General features: G+C 46.2%; 1 long non-coding RNA gene across 1 annotated transcript in view; it reads left to right on the top strand.

Moving 5' to 3' along the window:
- LOC308527186 overlaps window positions 1–13,345 on the top strand; it is a 52,280-nt gene extending 38,935 nt beyond the window's left edge. Inside the window, exon 3 of the long non-coding RNA XR_013996600.1 lies at window positions 13,215–13,345. This is a non-coding gene — a long non-coding RNA (uncharacterized lncRNA). The remainder of the gene's footprint in view (window positions 1–13,214) is intronic.
- Window positions 13,346–25,380: the final 12,035 nt, after the last annotated feature.

Below are 25,380 nucleotides of genomic sequence, written 5' to 3'. Positions count from 1 at the left end.
CACCTGGGAAATTGGGAAGCCTCCTTCGTGGACAAGCTGAAAAAAATCAGAGAGGATATATGTAAAAGATTTGGCAAATAATAGATCCTTAATATATATAAGTTCACTAAGTGATGCTATTCAAGGGTGTAGGAAGTGAGTGGGAGGTAGGAAAAAATCTCAGTTCCTCCCTCTTCCCCATTTTAAGTTTTGTTATTAAATTAAATATCTTTTTTTTTTAAATTTCACATTGGTTTCTTGACCTTTTTATTTTATTTTTATTTATTTTTTAAAATACATTTTATTGATTTTTTTACAGAGAGGAAGGGAGAGGCATAGAGAGTCAGAAACATTGATGAGAGAGAAGCATTGATCAGCTGCCTCCTGCACACCCCCCACTGGGGATGTGCCCGCAGCCAAGGTACATGCCCTTGACCGGAATCAAACCCGCGACCCTTGAGTCCACAGGCCGACGCTCTGCACTGAGCCAAACCGGCCAGGGCTAAATTAAATATTTTTAAAGCAGGGAAAACTAGAGGAACAGGAAACAGAATAGTGGTTGCCAGGAGCTCAGGGTGAGGGAGAAATTGATTACCAAGGGGCTGGAGGGCACTTGGGGGATGATGACACTGTTGTATATCTTTGTTATGGTAGCTACACAACTGGATGTGATGTTTAAAATGCATAGAGCTCTCCACTAAGAGGGTATGTTTTATTGTGGAAGTTATACTCCTATAAACCAGACTTTAAAAAATACTCTTTAAAATAAAGTCTTAATTAAGATTGGTCTCTTCTCTCCTTTCAGGCTTCCTTCTCCAGTTCACCTCTTCTCCCTAGCCTCTTCCTGACGGTGGGCTGAAAGTGTGTTCAGCTCCCCTGTTAATTGTCATACTGGATTCTTTGTTCCTCGTCCTCCAACTCGGCTGCATATTTAATTTCCCTCTTTTGAATTGACACTCTGTTGAGCTGGGCTCAGCTGCGCTTAACAAACAAAATGTATGGCTGTTTCACTTGCTCTTTTTGTGCCAGTAGATGTCTGATCAGGGCAACGCATTAATTATACTGAGTGAGATAAGAGAAAAGCTGATCCAGGGTCCTTGTGGCAGTGGTTGAACAGAAAGCCTTTAAAATCCTCTAGATTGTTCTTTCTCTATGAGCAAAGGACTTGGAACAGTGTTTATGCTGAAAAACCAGCATAACCCAAGGTCACAGTGGAACTCGTTATAGCTACTTGTTGTTGCTCCTTTAAAACAAGACACAGTTATTTTGAGGTATATACTGATTATCTATCCTGAACTTTCCAGGTCGGTCTGGATTTCAAGTAGTTCATGCCGAGTCTCTCTAGGACACTCATATTCTGTAGAACAGACAACGTGTCTTGATTTTGGCTCATAAAATACAGTTGTCAGACTCAGAAGTTAGATACATTCATTCATTCTTTACTTTTCCTTTCTGTAAGTATTTAATGAGCACCTGCCGCTGAGAGCCAGGCTTTCAGGTAGGCTCTGGAGAGACAGATCGGTAAAATCATGCTTGAGACGCTAGTGCTGTGCAGCCTGGAGGATGGACAGGCTAACAGATGCTTTCAGTGTCTCCAGAGAGCAACTCCTACAGGAAAAGACAGAGACAAGGCAGTTCATGTGCGATATCGCTTATTGAGACAAATTTTAACCTGTATTGTATATATCTTAATTGCATATGTTATATAGGCTTGTTTTCCAACACCAGTGGTAGCAGATTTCATTAGACAGCTGTCTATAAAAAATGTGCCCGCATGTATAATATCACACATACTTATATGCTTTTCGTAGGCGAGCTTGTGCTCCAGGCCCAGCGTTTTCGCTGGTATGACTTTTGGTTAGAAATCTTCCTCTGACAGGCTCGACTACGTTGCAGTTACTTCCAATAACAGCCGGGGTGTCCTGTGTTCTGCCAGGTAATTTGCACACACTCTTTCTTTTGCTCCTTCAACGCAGTGGGGGACGCATCACTCTCCCCATTTCACAGGCTGGATGGAAGTGGGTGCCAGAGAGGGCGAGTGGCCCCTGGGTGCGCCCGGCCGGCAGGAGGTGGAGGGAGATGTGATCTGCCTTGCCTGGCTGGGGCACCGCGTGCTCTCCTCCAAGCACACAGCCCTCCATTGTTGGAGCGCTTTTAACTGCCTATCGGGCGCATTTACTCAGATCTCCGTGGCGACCGGAAAGGAGGGTGAGAAAGGGGAAGTCACTCGGATGCAGCTCTGCAAAGCAGCCCAGGTAACCCAATAGTCTCACTGCAGCCGGAGCAATCTGTGTAAAATGCCATCTGCACCATTTCTCTTCCCTCCTCAGAACCTTCTGGGGCTCCCATTGGCTTCAGGTCTGCCAGCCTGTTCCTATCATTCCAGCCCCGACCTCCCCGGGAGCTGCCCCAGCCACGCCAGCCTCTTTTTATTTTTCTCCCCCTACAGCTCTGCCTGTCCTGGGCCTTTGTCCTGCAGCTCCTTTTGCCTAGAAGAGTCCTCCTAGCCCTCCCGCTTCTCATCCACCGGTTAGCACTGCCTCTGCCTTCTCATCCACCAGTTAGCACAGCCTCTGCCTTCTCATCCACCAGTTAGCACTGCCTCTGCCTTCTCATCCACCAGTTAGCACTGCCTCTGCCTTCTCATCCACCGGTTAGCACTGCCTCTGCCTTCTCATCCACCGGTTAGCACTGCCTCTGCCTTCTCATCCACCAGTTAGCACTGCCTCTGCCTTCTCATCCACCAGTTAGCACTGCCTCTGCCTTCTCATCCACCAGTTAGCACTGCCTCTGCCTTCTCATCCACCAGTTAGCACTGCCTCTGCCTTCTCATCCACCAGTTAACACTGCCTCTGCCTTCTCATCCAACAGTTAGCACTGCCTCTGGTCCTCAGTGCCCTGGGCCCCTTCTGACGCCTGTCCTACCTGCAAACCCTCCTGCATACGCCCTCGGAGGCACCTGCACCGCCCTTCCTGGAGGCCACCATCAGGTTGTCATTTACAGACAGATGCAGTCAGATTCTGTGACTCCATCTCCCCCAGGAGACAGCTTCTGCTCATCGTTAGCTTAGTGGCAGCGCCTGTGGGCAAAGAATACCCCATAAATAACTGCTGGAAGAATGAATCCTTGCCTCTTTCCAGTCACCTCCACTAGTTTAGGACCCCTCTTCCTATACCCTTAGCAGGACCTGAGTTTTTCCTCGCTAGCCCAGTAACTCCAGACTTGGCTGATGACTGGATGATTTGTCTCTTCCCCTGAGGGCCCATAAAAGTAGGGTTGGTGTTTGCGAGCTTAGCAGCACCCACATAGAGTATGCGCTCAATACTTGTACATTTTTGTACTGAGGACAAGCTTGGGGCCTATTTACTTAAAAAGGGGCGATTCCATGTCTGAGTGTTAAGATTGCACGAAGTGGCTCATTATCTACTAATTCAAACTTGTGTGCATTTAATAAATTACCTACTTGTGCTATGAGCAGCTCCCAAGCCGAATGAAACGTTAAGGCCACAACAGTGGCCCCAGGGAACCCTGCACACTGGCCCGGAGCCCCTTCCTCAGCTGGGATGGCTCTCTGGCCAGTGAAGTTCAAGTCCCTCTGTTCTAGGAAGAGGCAGATTTTCCGTGGGAGGCTTCCACTTCAGGAGCCTTCACCTGTAACACCACCCAGGGCCCGGGAGAGGTCTAACAACTGTGCACAGGGTGATGGGTTCTAGTCAAATTAGCAATAGAGATTTAAAATCACAGTCAGTCAAGGCCCTGTCTCTCTCTCCTCTGACGTCCCTTCTGTCACCTGGTCAGGGAGACTAGAATGACCATGGTATCTTGGAGCTCTCTCTATGGGGACGTTGAGCTGGGGACACACTGAGTTAAGCTTTAATGGGATGCATTCATGTGATTTTTCAGACACTTCTATGTCTAGTTAAGTCATGGCTGGTAGTCCTCTTGTCAGAGTGGCTTCCGGGAATACCCCTCCTGCCCTCTGTGACAATTTACCCCGTATAATGACACCAGGGGGCGGCTAGTATCAATGAGGCTCCTTCTGAGAATCTTTTGCTTTGGTGCTGAAGGTTGTGGGGTTACTGGCATGGTTTGCCTATACTTCCTGATTTCCTCCAAATGGCCTCTTGATCTTTGCTCTCCTGGTCTATCCAGTGATTGTGTCAGCCTCGAACTCCCTGCCACAGTAACCTTTCAGGAATTCCCTGAAACACTAAGAGGGGATCCCTTTTCCTGGCTCAACTCTGGGCAGGTTATTCTGCTGTGGCATCAGTGCAACCCTCTTGCAAAGCCCTCTCTTGGGCACCTTCCGTTCCTGTCTCTCTCGTCCTGATGTGCCCTGTGGAACCAAAAGCCAAGATGTACACTGCTCTCCCCAAGACTCAAGACCAACCCCCAGGACTGTGCCCTGGACAAACAGACCATTCATAAGAGTAAGAAAGGGCAGACAGAAGACTGAGCAGGAGGCAGAGAGAGAGGGAAAGGGGAAGAAGATCCAGAGCAGAGTGGTAGGAAGACGTGATGAGGGCAGTAGACGGATGGCTGAGAAAGTTGCAGGAAGAACCAAGCTGAGGTCTTCCCTGACAGATCTTCCCTCTGTGTGGATTCAGGTCCCAGAATTGGTTCATGTCAGGCACCACATTAAGGACATCCCATGCTTCATCTCTCACCTGGCTCATTTCAATGGCTTCCTAACTGGTTTCCTCCCTCGCCCTCCTAAGCCTGTCCTCAACCCAGCAGCCCAGTGATCCCATTCAAATGTGAGTCAGAGATGCCACTCCCTGGCTCTCACTCTCTGACCTCATTTCCCTCCACATGTCCCCACCCTCCCTGGCAGACGCACTGTTCCTCAAACATACTTGATCTGCTCCTGCCTCAGGGTGTCCCTCTGTCTAGAAGGCTGCCCCCCTGCATGTCCACCTGCTGCTACATCACAATCACCTCTTCTGGTCAGTCCATCTAAAACAGCAACCTGCAAACACTGCCCAGCCCCTTTCCTTTCTAACATAATATATAATCTAATTGTTTGTTTTTGTTGTCTATCTTCCACTGGAATGTAGCTCTACGTAAGGACAGGAATCTTTGTTTGTTCACTGCTATATCTCTCTTTTCAATAATAGTGCCTGGTACTTGGTAGGAATATATCTGATGTTGGTTGGAAGAATGACCTCTGTAGAATTACCACATTCTATAGAGGATAAAGCTTGGGCTTAGCAGTGTAAAGTAACTTGCCCAAGATCACGGGCCAAATGAAAGGCCACAGTCGAACCAGCCACGTCTATTTCAAAAGCCTATCTGTGTTCCTCACCACTCCGCTGCGAGCTGCTGAAGCCAGTACAAGGAAATCGTTTCTCACATCAGCCTTCCTTTACGGTTAACCAGACCCCCAGGCCTTCAGATGACCTTCCTGAGTTGCAAGGTGAGAGTATTGACAGAAAGAGATAAAGATCAGAATCGCAGTGCATGTTCTATGTGGGGAAGTGAAGGGACAGGTCTAAGTCCACTTGGTTAAAAATAGGACCATGAACTTGTTGAGGACATCCTCAGCTGGGTGTCTTGGTGGGGTGCAAAGGGGCTGCCCCCTCAGGGCAGGATCACCTGCAGGCCAGCCAACACATGTGTGGGGCACCCCCAATGCTAGGGGCACCCAAAGGATGAGAAAAACATTATGTGGGTAATGGTGGGCTCTTTGATAGTTGCAAAAACATATAAAAGGAGGTGTGTGGGAAGAGACAAAACTTTGCTGGACTTCCTCAGAGGCATCTGAGGGCACAGCTTTCATATTAAAGTACACGTGGGGAACAATATACAGATGGTGTAGACTTGCACACCTGAAACCTATATGATTTTCTTAACCAATGTCATCCCAATATATTCAATCAAAAACTACGCGTGGGGATCATCACCATCTTTTCGGTCTCTGAAGGTCAATCTGGCCCTGCTGATCCTGATGCATGGGGCCAGTGGATTCATTTTATCTGTCATTTTAAAAAATGTTAGGTATGTGTGGTTTCCATTGCACATGGAAGTAGGGTAAGTAGGGCAAGAATGGTTGCTTTGTAAATCGTTGAGGAATAACAGTGGTGTTTCAGGCAAGGTTGGTTAATGCTGCTGTTTTAAAATTGGAGTTGGAGCTCCTAGTCCTCCTTCTACACCTTCTCTAATGTCCCCCTTGTGCAGCCTTCTCTGTGCCCACATCTGAGCTGAGCTCCCCCAGCAATGACTCACTCCTCCTCCGTGCCACAGATCTCATTATATTTACCACGTTGCAGCATAATCATCTGGATCGCTCCTGATCCCCCGTGAGACTGAGAACTCCTGGAAGCCCAGGCTCATGCCTTAACGCCTTATTCATCTTTGTGTCTAGCACATGCTGGAGGTTCCACAGTTTTGCCAAAGGCCATTAAATCCAGACTCTGGGGGCTAGAGGAGCTTCTAAGGAAAAGGTCTCCTTTGGCGCATCCCTCTGTAAGACATGCCAGGCGCCCAAACACTACAAACCAGGTTGTGCGGAGCAGCTGCTTCTAGAGCCCCTCCTTTCTCGCCAGAGCTTCTCTGCAGGGCTGCTCGGTGCTCAACTGTCCTCCAAGCCTCCCCAGCCAGGCCCCAGGGAGCAAAAGATGTCAAGAAATGGGCTTCTGGGGCCTCCCCCATCACTTCTCTGCGTTTTGGTTCCTCGTTTTGCAGAAGTCATGAGTTGAAACCTGAGTTCTGAGGTCTAAAATCTCTGACTCCTTGGCCATGACCCCGCCCCCTTCCCAGTCTCCGCTGAGCAGGCCTGGCCTGGCTGCCTTGGAACCAGACCTGCACCCACACCTGTCCTCTGAGCTACCACTGTGACCTGCCTTTCCTTCCGCCGGAAGTGCATTTCTCCTGCACACACCTCCCTGCTGCTGCCCCCCTCTGTGCTCTGCTGCTGTACCAGATTCGGTGAATCAAGCTGCTCTCCGCGGCATTTTAGCTCGATTTCATCCCTGTAAAAATGATGTGATACATTTAGAACACTGCATACATCCTGATGCTATTTATGTATTTTATTTTAAACTGCACCTGCTGGGTTTTTGTCCGTTTGCTCTCAGATCTATTCTCTGCCACCCTCAATCTGGGCTGTGCATCCCTGGGAGCTGTTTCCTAGATGCCCTTACAGAGCTGGCCCGTGGTGGAACACTGAGAATGAGAGGAGGGGAGAAGCCAGGCTCTTTCTCCCCTTCTCTGCTCCTGATGGTGTCAGGCAGCATCTTGTCTATGTCCCCAGCCCTGCTGTACAGCGCCAGCACTGGGGCTCCAGTAACACTGCCTTCTCCTTCGTCCCTTGAGCCTCAGGTTGATGGTGGGCTATCTCTGGCCTCTCACCTCATCCATCACCTGTATTAAACTCCCTCTGCAACATCTATCACTGCCTCTGCCTTCTGATTAGACTCTCACCAAAACACTCTGAATGTGTTACACCTTTTTAAAAATAGCTTGACTGTGGCATAATTTACATATATAAGACCATCACTTTCATATTTATGTGTATGTGTTGTTTGAATATTTTAGAGATCATGTACTCACTTATTGCTTATATAATATTAAAACAATATTTATAGCAGCCTTGCCCAGTGTTTCTCGGTGGTTTGGGCAGTGGCCTGTGCACCTAAGGGTCACAGATTCAATTTCCAGTCAAGGGCATGTACCTGGGTTGCAGGTTCAATTGGCATGCAGGAGGCAACCAATCAATGTCCCTCTCTCACACTGATGTTTCTCTCTCTCTCTCTTTCCCTCCCTCCCTCCCTCCTCCTTTCCACTCTCTCTAAAAATCAGTGGAAAAAATATCTCAGGTGAGGATTAAGAACAATAAAATATTTATTGCAGAAGTGGGACAAATGAGGTGAAACATCAAGTGCATTAGCTGAAGCCTTAGGCCATATAGGGAAGCTCTGCAGATGTCGTTAACTTTTGTTCATGCAACAAATACTTTTTATTTACCACGTGCCAGGCACCGAGGGTCCATTGGTGAACAATATGGGCACGATCCTGGTCCGTATTACCTACAGTAGTTCAGCACACAATTATTTCAATTTTAACTAATGGTACGTATGAGGAAGTAAAGAGGGCAACGAAAGGCTAGCCTAGTCAGGGAAGGCTTTCCTGAGGACGTCACTTACCAGCCGAGAGCCGGAGGATGAGAGAGAAAGTGTAGTTGCGAGAGGGAAGTGGACAAACAGTGTGGGATGGCAATGCTGTGGGATGGCAATGCTGGGCTGCCGCGGAGTGCTCCCCTGCTTCTGTTCTCAGGGAAGCTGCTCTCACAATAGAGAGCTGGCTGGAAGGTGTTTCTCATCGGAACCCACAGTGGGATGCCAGAGGGCTGGAGGGTTTTCCAGGGCTGTAGCCATGCCTTCTGACATGTGCGAACCATCGTCTGCACCCCAGGTGGCTCTTACTTGGAGGAGAGGGAGCCATGTGTCCTGTGGGAGTTGACAGGACTGGTTTGGAAATGGCTCAAAAGCTAAGGACACCCTGGGCTCAGCAGTGGTCCCAAAGTACCCACGTCCATCCACCCCTCATCCTTGGACTGGTACTGACATTTTCTCAGTCTTAAGTAGAGTGGAAAGGCCCAAGACAAGTCCATTTATTTTCCATCCATATTTCCACTTCCGAGTTCTTGGAAAGACATGCTGGGACTGTGGTAAAAAACTACCCATGAAGCAAGTTTCATTCTTCTCACGTTCTGTATTATTCTCTTTTTGCATAACCTAATACAGATTCCTTGGCCTGTGTCTCAGTCTGGGCAATGGCAATGTTCTCCTGTTTTATTGTAAGCCACCATTACTCTGTGGACGAGGTGGCTTATACACTAGCCTATTAATTGCAACTACAGTTCAGCTACAGCGTGTCCAGGTCTCCCGGACTCCGTGAATCGGGTCCCCTTTCCTTGGATGTCCAAATTATAGAGGTAACAACAGATCTCCGCTCGCTCGACCTGTGTGTCCTCTAGCCACTTCTGGGCGTCCCCAACAGGATGTGTCATTCTTGCTCACACACCCGCTGCTGTAACCTCGCAGATTCGCCTGCTCCTTTCTCCTGTTCTGGCTCCGTCAGGCCTGCTTCCTGCGGGGCCACGTGGACAACAGCAGGGCTGTCACTGCTGCGGGGGTCAGAGCAGCAGGGCCAGGCAGGGGAGGGCCTCTTCCTGTGCTCTGGGCTCTGCTGTGTCACCTGGGATCTGAAGCAGCGATGCTTAGGACTGAGAGGAAGATTTTGTGTGACGTTTCCCTACTTTCTGGGCCTCCCCCATCTAAGCACTGGGGCCCAATACCAAGTCCTAAAACCAGAGTCCTAGCACCATCCCTCATGCCTCCTCGGTTCTTAGCCATCCCAGCAACTACACTTGGGGCTACACTCCAAGTCACAAAAGGTCCCAACCGTATCCACAGAGGCAAGCAGGTGTATCGTGTCTGGTCGTGGTGCTGATACCTGCGGATGAGAAAGACGTGGCTGGTGGGATGTGGTCGGACTTCTTGGAATCATCCAGTCTGGGGCTGGGTGTTAGCTTCTTACAGGATTTCCCTGTCCAGCACCCGGGGTTCTTGGGTCCTATGGAAGGGAGACACGGGTCCCTTGCAAAGTTTGGGTGCAACACCCCTGGCGGGAGGGGGAGGAACCCGGGTCCCAGCTGGGCTGTTGTCCAGAATGATTTACCTACGTCAGTTTTGGACAGTCCTGACTGTGGGCCCATGAGTCTCCTTCACCTTTACACCGCAGCACTGAGCACACAGCCAGCATAGGATAGGTCTCTGAGCAGTGCTGCCGGTTTAATGAGCAAATGCACTTCTGTGCCCACTGAAACAGCTCACTTGTTCTTGCCAACAAAATGAGGGAGATTGGTAATAGATGCTGTTGTCCACATTTCTCGACCCCGTGGAAGTGAGGTGCACGCTCTGCCTGGGCTCTAGAGGATCTGCCACTCCAGGATGGGGCTCAGGCTCCCAGCTCCAGGACGGGGTTCAGGCTCCAGGACGGGGCTCAGGCTCCAGGACGGGGCTCAGGCTCCATGACAGCGCTCCCAGCTCCCAGCCCAGCAAGGTCTGCCTCTACTGGTTGCTACCATTTCCTGCAGCCCCGGCCAAGAGGCAAGGTCTCGGATCCGGGATACTCCTCAAGGAAGTCCCTGCGGACGCAGAGGCCTGGAACTTTCCATGGCCTCTCCCGGGCAGTCTTTCCAAGTCTCCAGGACTTCCATGAATTAGATGTGGAGTATAATGGGAGGTTAGCCACTGTCTGTCAGTTTTTAATGAAAATAATTGGGAAAATTACACCCCTTAAACACTTCTCTAGGACAGTATGTTTTATTCCACTTCCCACTGAAAACCCCTTTTAAAAGGACCGTTCCCATAGAAGGTCTGTTTGGAAAGACTTTGTTTACAGGCAAACACATTTGTTCCATAATAACGAATTTATTTTCTTAAGAGGAAGCCAGAGTCAAGATTTTTTTTTTTCTAACTAAAAGTCATCCTTGAGGTTTCATTTTGAGTAAACAATTACTTTTGCGCTTCCTGAAAAACTGAAAGTTGCTGCAGGAATTCTCCCAAACTGCTAGGCTTCTAGGTTGTAATCCCGGGTTCCAGAAGGCAATGGGCACACAGCACAAAATTCACAACAGCCTGCGCCTGCTCCCCCTCCTGCTGCCTGCCCACCTCCTCAGGTAATGCGTGCTCAAGTCTGGAGGAGCCCTTCCTGCCGCAAGTTCTCCCAGGCCAGGGGGCCCGCTGAGTGGCGGGGTTTGTGTGTGCCAGGCCGGAGAGGCCAGACTTTAGCCCCAGCTTTTTGTTCACATGACATCGCACGGGACATGGTCAACAAGCGCGCTGGCAATTCCACCCTCCCACCTAAGGAGCTGTCCCTTGGAGATTTAGAATAAGTCACCCGTCTTCCTAGAGGAACCGCTCCGCCATGGCTGTGCTGGACTGTGGTATGAAGCTGTTACTTTGGGATGGGGGAACTTTGCAAGCGAGAGCGGAACACAGCAGTAACACTTTTCTAAAAGAAAAAAAGAGAGAGAGTTTTTATTGCCTTTGTACATTGCCATAAGCACTTTTGGGCGGAAATATCAGAATAAATCGGAGTTGGAAACCTGACCTTGGCTGTGTAAGAACAGCGAGAATCTGGTACGTCTTCATTTCCCATTCAGGTCCTCAGCATACCAGGAAGCAGTTTGCTCAAGTTTCTTTTCTGCATTTAGCTCTCCTGAATGCCCAGCCTCAGTGCCCAGGCCCTGCTGCCAAGGGTCCTGCTGGCGCATTCAGCTGCCGCTCCAGGACACAGCCCCCGACCGCCTCGCCCCTGGAAGTCTGTCTTACAGCACAAAACAGGTGGAGGGACATTCCGCCTCTGGCGCCCGGCCCACATGTCTTGCTACTTCTACTGCCCGGTGCCAAGAATGACAACAATCTTCTGTGTGTGCTTGGGGGTGGGAAAGACCAGATATAACTGTGGATAGCAGTGAGCTTGCTCGCTGGACAAGATTCCCAGGGCAGCTGTTGTATCTCAGACACTTGGCTCTATTGCTAGGATGGATGAATAGAAACTTTGGACAAATCATTTATTTATTTATTTTATCATTCTTTTAAAAATTATTTTACTTTTTTAGTTAGATAATTTTTTTATTGCTTAAAGTATTACAAAGGGTATTACATATGTGTCCTTTTTTTCCCCCCGCCCTTGACAATCCCCTGGCCTCCCCTACCCCCCAGTGTCTTATGTCCATGGACAAATCATTTAAAAAATTATGCTTCTGTGATAACTGTTGAATATATCAGGGATCATTTTAAAGACTGAATATTTGCTAATATCATAATAAGGAAGTTATTTGCTAACATCATAATGGACTTAGGTGTGTTTACACTTTCAATTCCATTCTAACTATCCCATTTTCAGATAGTCATTAGTATCTGTTGGCAAAAATTTGATCTGACACAAAATTTACAATCTATAGCTACAACTGAGACCCAGTTATCATTTAAAAAAATATGTCTTTATTAATTTCAGAGAATAGAAGGGAGAGATAGAAACACCAATGATGAGAGAGAATCATTTATTGGTTGCCTCCTGCACACCCCCTACTGAGGATCAAGCTCACAACCTAGGCATTGTGCCCTGACCAGGAATTGAACCATGACATCCTGGTTCATAGGTTGACACTCAACCGCCAAGCCACACTGGCCTGGCAGGGTTATCTTTTAAAAAAAATTATTTATTTATGGATTTAAAGAGATAGAGGAAGGGAGAAAGAGTGAAAGAAACACTGACTTGTTGTTCCTCTTATTTATGCCTTCATTGATTGATTCTTGTATGTGCCCTGACTAGGGATGGATCCCGCAACCTTGGCATATCAGGATGATGCTCTAACCCACTGAGCTACCCAGCCAGGCCCAGGGTTATCTTTTTTATGTGCTGACATTCTTAGTTACACTAACAAGTTAGTTAAATTCACAATGGAATTACAAATTCTAACTTAAGAATTTGCCCATTGTTTGTTCTTAGCCAAAGACTTTAACCTATGTTTGATTCAGTCTTGATGCATAATCATCTTCTTTATTTTGTGTATAAAGAACAAGATTATATTAGTATTCAATTGGTAGTTATTTCTACTAAATTAAATGTACACTTTAGTGGAAGATAAAAATGTGACTAACTGAAATGCTATTCCTGGAAAATGAAGTCTCAATGAAAAGTTCTGTGAATTTCAACACTGTCAGTTACATTTCCTCAAGATCCCCTAAACTGGATTAATGTGCATCAGTTTAAAAATATAGTGTTGAGTGGTTCCGCCTTCATCTTTTCCTTTTGGTTGAACCTAGCCAGACTAATAGTAACAGAGACAATTGCCCCCACTTCAGAGTGGGTTTCGCATGGGCATTATTGATACAGCTACAGGTCCTGTATCACCAGCAAAGCATAGATTAAAATTGGCCTTGACTTAAATGGACTTAACATTTTGTTTTGATTTTCAATATGTTTTTATTGATTTTAGAGAGGAAGGGAGAGGGAGAGAGAGATAGAAACACCAATGATGAGAGAGACTCATTGAGCGGCTGCCTCCTACACGCCCCACACTGGGGATCGAGCCCACAACCCTGGCATGTGCCCTGACTAGGCATCGAACCCTGACCTCCTGGTTCATAAGTCGATGCTCCACCACTGAGCTACACCCACCAGGCTGGACTTAACATTTATTTTGGTTCTTGGATTGCAGCCGGAAAGTTGGCTCCACAGCATCAGCCATCTGGCCTGCCCTGTCTCGCTTCACGCTGACCATTCACTGCCTTGGCTTGCTACTGCGTCTCTTCTACTCTCTCCTAACTCCTCCACCTGAGTCAAAGCCCAACACGACTTCAGCTCTAGTTCTGGCCAACCTGGTCCATCCTGCTCAGCAGCTGACACTCACCTGTGCCAGCCTTCCTGTCATTCCTGGGGCCTGGTTCCGCCCAACAGTCTCTGCCAGTTTTGCTACTTACGAACCCACGCCTCAACCACTCCCATGGTGTCTCCTTCTGCCACCACCTTTTCTCCGACCCTCCTGCTGTCTGTCTGCCTGTGTTGGCCGCTCTCGGTTCAGCTGCTGGCACCTGCATGAGCCACATACTGATAGAACCAAACACAAGGTCAACGTGGCCCTGCCAGGCTGACTTCGGTCCTGCCTCCGACCCCGTGGATGTGGCACTGGCACATGATCTCCTTGGGATTCCAGTCTTGGTTTTCTACTCTTTTCTGGAGTTCGTTTCCCCTTGGTGCCTCCAGGGAGCACCCTCCATGTTCCTTCTCCTCCGCCTCTGGCCAGGGTGCCCAGCAGGTCCCCAGGCCCGGTCCAGATTCACTGGGATGCTCTGTCACCACCTGCTTATCTACCCTGCTTATCTTTTTGGACAGGCGGATAGTGTTGCCTCTGTTCACCTGCCCAGGGTTTAAGGCAAAATACGCCTACAGCCCACCCAGCATGGCTCAGTGGTTGAGCATCAACCTGTGACCCAGGAGGTCACGGTTAGATTCCCAGTCAGGGCACATGCCCAGGTTGTGGGCTCTATCCCCAGTGTGGGGCATGCAGGAGGCAGCCGATCAATGATTCTCTCTCATCATTGATCTTTCTATCTCTCCTTCTCCCTTCCTCTCTGAAATCAATAAAAATATATTTAAAAAAATAAGCCTACATATCAGGGCAGCTGCAAGTAAATGTAAGTGGGAAAGATGACACTTATGGTGAGGAAAGAGTTATGGGGAAGGAGATGGGGTGAGAGAATCTGAGTGGAGTTCTGAGTAGGAGGAGGTAAGAATAAATATGAGGGAAATGAAAGACTGGGGGGGGGGGGCGCGGGGAGGTGAGAAAGAGATTGTGAGTATTGCTGGGCCATGAGATCTACCGACTCAGAGCCCTGCTATTTGATTAGTAACATGCCTTTCACATGCAATGGATGAAGTTTAATGCCACAAAACAGACAACTTTAAAAATACAATGTTAAGTAAAAAAAAAGCAAATCGCAGAAGGCTATATGCAGTATGTTGCTATTTTATAAAAGGTTAAAATATTTTCATATATATATATATATATATATATATATATATATATATATTGTTTAGGAATTCATGCCTTTGTTGTCAAACTATAAAAACATACACGGAATGATAAACGCCAGATTCATGCTGGTGGTTACTTACAGGGAAGGATAATGGGGACTGGGCTTGGGAGAGAGGGCACTGGGATTTCATCTGCACCTGAAATATTTTCATTGTTTTTTTAAAAATTCAAAGCAAGGTGCTCAGGCAAATAAGGAAGATGTTACACTTTGAATTGGCTGATAGGTACCTACAAGTTCACTATAGAATTCTTTATAGTTTTCTGTATTCTGGAAACACCTCTATTAAAATAAAGAGGAAGGAAGAACAGTGGATTCAAGTTGCTGCAAGACGGGCCTGCATATTTGCACAGATACATTAATTATTTGGGAATATTTAAATACATTTTTAAAATATTCTCACTGGAAGATATGTTTTTATTGATTTTCGGAGAGAAAGAGAGAGAGAGAGAGAGAGAGAGAGAGAGAGAGAGAGAGAGGAATATTGATGTGAGAGAAACAGCAACCGGTTTCCTCCAGTATGAGCCCCACCAGAGATCGAATCCGAAACCTAGGTATGTGCCCTGACTGGGAATTGAACCAGTTGCATGGGACAATGCTGGCCATACTGAGCAACACTGGCCGGGGCTTTAAGTATATTTTTAATCTAAATCTTTATCGACACAAGTCTATTTATGGACAAAGAATATTTCAGATTTAGCCCTATCTGAGACTCAAATATAACTCAAATGTGACCTACATATAATCTAGTGTCCCATGGGACCCAGTCTCATTCAAAAAAACACATGTCTAACCCCAGCAGCCTTGGGAGAGAGGGAAGCCGCTGCGGTGGGGGTAGCTGCTGCCCCTTGGATCCCACACTCTGGAAATATCCCTGTTTTTGACAGGAGAGAGAGCACTACTGACATATGGGACAGACAGAAAAGGGATCTGACCGACCTGAAGGATGGCTGTGACCTGCCTGGGCTTTTAGGGTTTTGTAGATTTCTCTTCTCTTGGTCTGATGATGGCTGAGATTAACCCCTTTCCCTGGTCAGCAATTATATTCTTTACTCCTCTCCCCCGCCTTCTGCAGAGAACTCTGTGAATTCCATGACATTAAATCATTCCCAACCCTGAGACTCAAGATCCCCCATTACTTCTTCTTCCTTACCTACTTGAATATATTTAATATGATGTATTCTCTAACTTACGACCATTTTTTTTCCTGAGACGGTGAACGTGATATTTAAATTCTACTTTCTCACTCAGAGTTCTATCATCTACAGCAAGTTCTGATTTTAGTTCCTCTATGTATAGTTTGTAGAATCAAAAATATGATCTCTCTCCAATTTCACTGCTGTTTGAATTCAAATGTTTGTCATCCGATTCCACCATTCATTAGTTTCCCCAGGAAGATAAGTAAATCCGTTACATAGCTAATTTATTAAATGATAGTGATTCCTAGCTCAAGTATTGAATTGTATTCACATCCAGGGGCGTCTCAAATTCTGAACCATTTATGCTAGATTTCTGGAATTCCTTTCCTCTGATGGAATGATTCAGGGCTAAAATAGAATTTTTTAAATAATGACTCTCATTCAAAAATTATACATTCAACCTAGCAAATGAAAAGGGACAGCAAAAAAGAAAAAAATTAAAATGGGGATAGGAGCCCAGCTGACGTGGCTCACTGGTTGAACATTGACCTATGAACCAGGAGGTAAAAGTTTGATTCCCGTTTGGGGCATATGCCTGGGTCGCCAGCTGGATCCCCAGTGTGGGGTGTGCAGGAGGCAGCCAGTCAATGATTCTCTCTCATCATCAATGTTTCTACCTCTCTCTCCCTCTCCTCTCCTCTCTAAAATCAATACAAAATATATTTTAAAAAATGGGGATAAGAGATTGCAAATGGAACAAAGAACACAGAAGAAAACGGTAGGTTTGGGGGAGAAATATTATACTAAAAGAAGGCAGGATGGAGAAAAAGTTTATCGTAAAGGCACAAAATGCTAGTGTCATGGCATACTGAAATATAAATGGAGGTCAAGTTTCTAAATAATGGCCAGACCCAAGGTGTAGATCTGTGACCTTAGGGAGAAGTAGCCTTAAAGAACCCTTACCCTGAGGCCAATTGCACATCTGTGGTGTGGGTTACTTTGCCTTTCTTCTATTCACTAGCCCCTACCAGAGCACATGACATCTGTACAGGGAGAGGCCAACACCAACACAGCTTTCCACCTTTCCAAAAGGAGAATTTATTCTATTCCTGTCTAGAGATAACTTTAAAAATTATTATTTTTAATCCTCACCTGAGGATATTTTTCCATTGATTTTTAGAGCGAATGGAAGAGAGAGGGAAAGACAGAGAAATATCAATGTTAGAGAAACACATTGATTGGTTGCCTCCTGCATGCATCCCGACCAGAGCCTGGGAGGAGCCTGCAACTGAGGTATCGAACCCAGTACCCTTGGGACTGCAGGCCAAGGCTCTATCCACTGAGCAAAACTGGCTAGGGCTAATGGTAACGTTTTGTTGTTGTTTTCACTTGAGTTACTTTAGGACTCTGGAAATGACAGCTCTGAAGCTAGCCAAGATGTCACACAGGAAGAAATTTTGTTTCTGATGAAAACATTGGAATAGGAAATTATGAGATATTAAGGGACAAATAGAGGTTTCCCCCTCTTCTTGGCAAGTCAAACGCCCAGTTATCAAAGAGCGTAAGAAAATAATGCATACATGAGCAGAACTGCTTCTGAATAAAATATCTAGACTGTAAGTGCTGCATCATTTCCCAGTTAAGCATTCTGTAAATAAAGCCTTGCTCTTCCTGTGTTCCTGGAAACTTCCATGGGAGACAGAGAGTGGAGCGAAGCAGTGGAGCCACCCAGTGGCCGAGTGGGTAACCACAGCAATGATGAGCTTCCTGGTGCATTTTGTCCGTTTCCTGTGTTACAAAGTGTGCATATTTCCTCTTGAAAATATGACACTAAGCACTTCTGATAAGAAATTTAATAATGTAATAGTAAATAGGAGATCCATAATTTGAATATCACTCTCAGATTCTTCACATAAAAGTCTGAAGAATTTGTGAACAAGCAACTTTTAAAAATAGAAGCTTCCACAGATACAAAAATGGTGGGGAGCAAAGATCATCTCTCATTTGAACAGAGAAAAAGCACCCACTTATGCTGGGCTTTCTTTTCCTCCCTGAAGCTCCTTTATTTTCGTAGGTCCTTTGGCGTCCTCACAAATGTAAGGGTTTATAAGGGCGGAGCCCCACGATTTTCCCTTCCTGAAGAGCTACTCTATAAGCTGCAATTTGGGACAAGAGTGAATAAGAAATGGCTATGTTAACCAAAGAATGACTTTCATAGACAAAATAAAAATCTATAAGCACATAATTATAGGAGATTCCAGTCATTTGTGCAATAATAAATAATAGATTAAAATACTGAGTTTGGCTGAAGAGTTAGCAGGAAAATGCCTGCAATATGGCCAGTTATTAAATGACAGAGAAAATGTATTAGAGATAAGAATCAGGCACAATGCTGAGATTCCTGTGGTTGTTCTTCTGGGTGGATAACCAGCAAGTTAATTGGGGGATGCTGCTTTTAGCTACCTGGGATTCCTAGCAGATGTCTGAAGAATGATGCTCCTCCCCCAACAGTTTTTGCTAACCCCGGGATACAGCTCCTCAGTGAGGCCAGATTTCCATCTGGGAGTTCTCCCAGATACTCCGCTGTCTATTACGGCACCATGAAAGAGGACATAGACGGTAACACCAAAATCCTACAGAAACGGAAGCTAGAAGCGGTGTTACATAGAAACAAACAGAAATGCCATCAATTTTGTGGGCTTTTGTATCAACAGCTCTATCGATTACTGTGACCTTGGGCACATTACTTAACTTCTCTATAGCTCATTTCCCTTCTCTGTAAAATGAGTATTATCATCTAGTCAATAATATTTATTGTTATTATACAGCAGAAATTGTTCTGGGCAGCAGTGATGAAAATAGGGTTAAGGGGAGCTCATAGTCTGGTGAGAGAGACGGACTTACAGAAAGACAATTACCACATGGTAAATGCAGTAGATGTCACTCGGAAGCATTGAGAAAACAGCTAAGGATGGGCAGGGTGAGTTTGAAAGTGGGGACTTAGGGTTTATCTTGAAGGGATTCAAAGAGCTCACTAGATGAAAGCACCTAGCACCCCCCACATTGGTAATAGGCACCCTGCTAATGTTAAGTTGTGTTGCTTTCCTTCTGGAGTGATCTTAGGTGCAGCTTCTTGCAACAGAACTGAGCATTTTGCACTGGGCAACGTCAAAGTTGTGAAACATAAACCCCTTCGGGGAGATAAAATCCTGCATTCTTTACCAATGAGTATTACAGAGACTATACTCAAGAAGCTGTCCCATGACTCCCTAAAGCCTGGAATTTAACAAGTTTTCTTGGTCAAAGCCAGCTTGCTATTTCAAAGACTCAACCTAGTTTCAAACCCTAGGGAGTCATGAGGAGTAATACACAAAGAAAGAAATTAAGAAGGGGAAAGAAATGTGAAGTCAGCCAAGATTTTTCTTAAGAACTTTGGCCTTTTCTCTTGACCAATTATGCAACTATTTAAAAATTGTTAGGCATAAAGTTTGGAAATATTTTTCAATAAAACATTAAAAGCATAAAATCTTTGGAGTGCAAAATGCTTTGAATGAATGAATGAATGAATGAGTGAGTGAAATGGGTTTCTAGTGTACAGTATTTAAAGTACTTGACTTAGCTGTCATTCCTCTTCCCTCTTCCTTGTCAATCAAACCAATCCATTATTCTCATGATCCAAGATCTGGCCTCGGAGTCTTAACCCAATTAATAAAGAAGGCACTACTAACATAAAGAAATGGTTGCCCTGGCTGGTGTGCACAATGGTTAGAGCGTTGCCCTTGCATCCAAAGGTTTCGGGTTCAATTCCAAGTCAAAGGCATGTACCTGGGATGCAGGTTTAATCCCCAGCCCCTGTTGGGGCACGTGCGGGGGGTAACCAATCGATTGTATCTCTCTCACATCGATGTTTCTCTCTCTCTCTATCCCCTCCTCCCTCCCTCCCACTCTCTCTAAAAATCAATAGGAAAAAAATATCCTTGGGGAAGGTTAACAACAACAACAAAATTGTAGTTACTGGATGTGAACCTGGCAGGATGGTGGAAAGTGGGTGAGGGTGAGGCTCTTTAAGAATGGCGCAGTGAGCCCTAGCTGGTTTGGCTCAGTGGATAGAGCGTCGGCCTGAGGACGGAAGGGTCACATGCCCGGGTTGCAGGCTTGATCCCCAGTAGGGGGCATGCAGGAGGCAGCCCATCAATGATTCTTTCTCATCATTGATGTTTCTATCTCTCCATTTCTCTCCCTTCCTCTCTGAAATCAATTAAAAAAAAAAAAAAAGAATGGCGCAGTGAAAGGCAGGCCTCGAGAAGGCACACATGTCAGCCTGGTAGTGTGGGGCCTGTCTTATCTCCTTGGCGCAGCTGGAGGCTGAACTGAGCATCCCAGCTGGGCCGGGGAAGGGCAGGGGTGCGGTTTTGATGAACAGAAACTCCGGGGGAAGTGTAAGGAAAGGTTGGAAAAGGCCAAGGAAAGCAAGAATCATGTAAATTACTGTTTGCCTTTTGCACATCGCCCAGCCCACTTTGACATGGCAGATGACACACTTCCCCTCACTTTCCTCCTCTGCTTTTGGCTGAGATGAGCTGGGTCGCAGAAGCGCCTGGGGCACCTCCCTTACTCCCTTGTCTCTTACAGTCACTTACATGCTTATTTTTTTCCAACTAAGTTGCAAACTCCTTGAAGGCAGCTACATCTTACTACTCTTTGTGTCCTCGGCAATAGTGAACAGCACAGCCATTCTTAACACCAGTGGTGGACAGAGTGTTTTTGCAGTTGAGCTAACGACCCACATGCCTCTCTGCACGTAATGGTCTCTGACTGGAAGCACACACGGCATCCTATAGAACAGACCCCACCCTTTCCGGCTATGTCTCCCAACTGGCACCTCAACTGGGGAGTTCATCCCAATGACAGCATCCCCTTTGGCCATACCAGGCCTGCCACTGAGAGCAACCTCAGAGCTCCATAAGGATGGGGTACTCCCATCACTAACATATTTTCTGGGTCTTCTCATGGAATGTTGGCGGGATAGAGTGGATGTACAGGTAACACACATGGTTCGGTTTAACATGCCTATCTGCCTGGCCCCGGGATTCCTTGATCTACATTGTGTCTGGTATCGCAGTTACATTACATGTAGGCCATGGGTCCCAGACTTAGTCAACCAATCAATCAATCAGTCAGTCAGTCAGTCAATTCTGAGTTACCTTTAGCTTCATGAACTAACACATTAAATCTGGAATCTCTAGTAAGTGTATTCGTACCAGTTAATTGCCCCAATCTAGTGTCATATGTCACCCTCCTCGATCTCACATTCAGAGTACATTCCCACGCAGGTCCCTGATTTCTGCTGAGACATATTAGCAGAGTTTACCATTACTTTCTGTGTAAGCTATTTCTTCCTGGGTCACACACAGTGTGCACTTGCCCCTGAGCATGCTGAAATTTAAGTCAGGTTATAGGGCTGGTGGGTCTGGAGGAGAATAAAGATCCTCTTTTAAGAAACTGCCCCCAAGTGAGGTTATCACAGAGTTTTCCAACAAAGGGCTGGCTACATCCACTGACAGAGGAGGCTGAGAGTGACGTAGTTTCCAGATTGTCAGTGTCATCTGGGTCCAAGCAGATGTCCCCACTCCAATGATCAGGATCCCAGTTTTCCCTGTGTAATACCCTGTCACGAAAATGTGATGGGTCTGTGCATTCAATTATTGCTGTAATTCAGCAACCCTTAAGTTAAAATGTTGTGCTTGATTTTCAACGATATTACTGCTGTGCCCGAGAGAACTAAATGGTTCCTTATAGCTGTCAGGGACTGTCAGGGAAGCATTCTGGTCTCTGACTGTGACTTGAGCTGAGAGTTGAAAGACACGAGCTCGTCACTTTCTTCCTATGAGGGCTAAGGTGCTCTCAGAAGAATCGACCTCCTACCCCTGTCCTTATAGACACCTTAACTGCCATGATGATCCAGTGCGGCCACCGCTTGGGCAATCCCTGGCTTCAGCTGGCTCACCATTGCTGTTAACCACAGATGAGAGTTGGATGAACTGCCTCATTTCCCACTGGGGAGGAGCGCGGCCAAAGGGCACGGCCACAGCAATCCTCCAAGTGCCTGTGTGTCTGTCCCCTAGGATCACTACTGATGCAATTCTGTGTCAGTCAGGGGCCAGTTAGGAGGCAGAAACAATATGCTGACTATGGAAGGTTAAATACAAGATTCCTACCCATAACAGGGAATTGGAAAGATAGGGAGATGGCAGGTTAAGGAGCAAAGAGAATGCTGAGGAATGTAAGAAAATCAGATAGAGGGATGAGCTATTGCCTGAGGGCTGAGACAGACCATCCTTGAAGAGGTCTGGTGACTGTGACTCATCTCACATCAGGGAAGTTCCCTGAGGGTGCAGAGCTGCTACAGTGGTGAAGGAAAGCTGTTCATGGAGGGAGTTGTACTGATGGTCCTCACTGGGGTGCCACTGGAGGGGTTGTGGGAGAAGCTGTTCATGGAAGGGCCTGCGCACTGCTGGCCACTGGGCATGGCCGGAAGGGGCCACAGCAGCAGCCATGGCTGGGAGAGCTGCCTAAGACAGCGGTTCTCAACATGTGGGTCGCGAACCCTTTGGCGGTCGAACGACCCTTTCACAGGGGTCGCCTAAGACCATCCTGCATATCAGATATTTACATTACAATTCATAACAGGAGCAACATTACAGTTATGAAGTAGCAACGAAAATAATTTTGTGGTTGGGTCACAACATGAGGAACTGTATTTAAAGGGCCAGAAGGTTGAGAACCACTGGCCTAAGAGGACACTGCATGCTCAGGCCGGGGATCTCTCCCTCCTCGGGGTCCCTCCTCTTCCCTCCACTGTCAGAGCTTATTTCAGCACAACTTGAAAAGGAGAACTATTTAAAGAATTTATCCCTATTATCACAAAGCAGGCAGTGAACTATTTGGGGACTCCTTTAGGCAATAATGTAATAATCAGCTCAATAAATCTATGTCCTTTAACTGGGAAAACCTTACAGGGAAGACTGGATTTTATTGGGGCTTTGGCAGTTGTTACGAATGGTCCCTTGAGGAGCTGATAAAAGCCATGGACTCTCCCTCTGGATAACTGCACACGTGTGCATACGTACAGTCTCATAGGCAGTCCAGAGTAACTGCCTGAACCCAGATTAAGAACCCCTGGTTAGGCCAATGGCTGTTCCCCATGTTCAAATCAGTGACTTATTTATTTGCACCTAGAGTAGCAAATTTAATATCCCAAACTCAACTGTGTTTGCTTCCAGCAGCAAAGGTAAACATTTGAGAAACATAGCCAATAGTGCTCGATAGTTCTATTTTGGGGGGAGGAACTTGGTGAAATTTATCTGGAAGAGAGAGGCTGAATACCAGAGGAAAGGCAAGCATTGTGAAACAATTGCAAGACCACCAGTGGGATTTGGACTTGGGTAGTGGCCTGTAGATGGAACGGGGTATCTATCCTGACCTGCTCTGCTTTGGGAAGGTACGTTACGGCAGCTGGCCTCTAACACGACACGGATGGTCCTTACCTCCTGGTGTTCAAGCTCATGTGTTCTCTCCTCCCACACCGACTCGGAGCTGATGTTTGTGACCAAGAGCACCGTGCAGGTGACCGGATGATTTCCGAGACTAAGTCAGGAATGCCGTTTCTGCTTTTGCCTCGGTCCACTGGATCTCTTTCTGGGAGAATCCAGCCACCATGTTGTGAGAAACTCAAGCAGTGCTGTGGAGAGATCCACAGGGAGAGGTGCTGAGACTTCACACCAAGGACCAGCTGCCTTGCCAGCCTTATGGAGAGCCACCTTGGAAGTAGATCCTCCAGTCCCACTGGGCCTGCAGATAACTGAATGCCATCTGCAATCTTGACTGCAGTGTCATGAGACATCAGACCAGAACCATCAGCTAAGCTGCTCCCAGTGTTGTGACCCACAGTTTTGGGGTAATTTGTTTTGCAGCAATAGACAACTAATGTATACATTTAGGTCAAAATTCTCTAAAGGGTGAAAAATATAAAGGATTGGGCCTTCTCCCCGCCCCCAGGTCTCTCTGGTCACCTGAAGGAGAAGTCAGTATAGCTATTTAGCTACTTTTTTTTCAAGCATTATCATAAATAAGTCACTTGGTAGAATCATCAGAGAAATAACAGACTTCTCTGTTAGCCAAATGGTCACTCTCAGTCAGGGGTGGGGAATGCTTTTTCTGCCAAGGGCCATTTGGATATTGATAACATAATTCGTGGGCCATACAAATTTATCAACTTAAAAATTAGCCTGCCAAATTTGGTCAAACGTTTAATTAACTCACCCTAATGCCTTGGCAGGGCCAGACCAAATGATTTTACAGGCCTAATGCGGCCTAAGGGCCAGACATTCCCCATCCCTGCCTAAGTACTGACTGGACATGTAGTTTCTGAAAAGCAGGAAATCCAATTGCTAAACCAGCTTATGAAGATTTCTTGATGCAGAAATTTATAGAAATAGCAGATATGTCCTTATAAAGATTGTTCTAAAATCACAGTGTGTCTAAATGCTCATTACGGCTGCCATAATTGATGAAGGTATACAAAATAGTGTGTGCCCAGGTGAGTGAGTATTCTGAAGGGGCCAGGAACTGTGCTGGAGGATGGTTGAAGGATCTGGAGCTCTTTAATTTGGAGAAGAAGATAGGAGAGAGAGAGAGAGAGAGAGAGAGAGAGAGAGAGAGAGAGAGAGAGAGAGGCATTTAACAGTTATACATTTGGAGGGCTGGCATGTGGAATAAGAGTTATATTTTGGGTTGGTCAAGAGGAGAAAAGTGGCTTCATGAGAAACCATAGGAATGCAGTGTCTACTTCACTTAGAACCATAGCTGTTGAGCAAAGGGCTGTGCCGCAGTGAAAACGAGGGCATCTCCCCTCCTTGGATGGGTTTAATCCGAGATTGGCCGATGGCCCTTCAGAGATGTGGTAAGAGCGATCCCGGCAGTACTTGGGAAACTGAGCTAGGGGATCTGAAGTTGTTGTGCCTGAAAGCCTCTCCCTCCTAAATGTGTCTTCTTACGCATGAGCATCTCTAAATAAGAAGGCAGGATGGTGGGAAGTGTGTGCGTTACAGGGACTCTATTGGAAAGCTACTAGCTGTGTGACTGTGGGCAAGACAGTTAGCATTTCCAAGCTTCACTGTCCTTACTACCTTTGAGGGTTGTTCTGAGGTTTCATCAAATCACTCACGTGCCTTTTGATGCATATGTGGATTTCTTTCTTCCATTTTCAATGGTATGGTTCATAATCAAACATCTGGGACCCATTAAGATTTTGAGAGTGCAATGTTGAAATGAGCTAATTCGCCTAGGCTGTAGCTGTAGGATTTCATTTGTTTTTCAAATAATAAACTTGATTAATATTTGATTAGATGCTTTGTGGCACAGCATCTTTTTTTTTTAAAGGGAAAAGACAAGTTTGTTGTGTGTAGAAATAGAAGGAATCAGAAGCCAGATGGCCAACATCATCTTTGAAATTTGCAACTGCAAGATCATCACTTGACTAAAGTCTTTCCTCCCAAGAGTTTATTAAAAAAAAAAAAAAAATCACACCAAAAACAAAAGCCAAAATATCACAAACTAGATTATTCAATATCAATAAAGTATTTTACCTTCC

Source organism: Myotis nattereri (genome assembly GCF_964212035.1).
Source record: "Myotis nattereri genome assembly, chromosome: 11".
Lineage (NCBI taxonomy): Eukaryota > Metazoa > Chordata > Mammalia > Chiroptera > Vespertilionidae > Myotis > Myotis nattereri.
The sequence above is the reverse complement of the archived record's forward strand: the minus strand, read 5'-3'. Positions and strand labels throughout refer to the sequence as shown.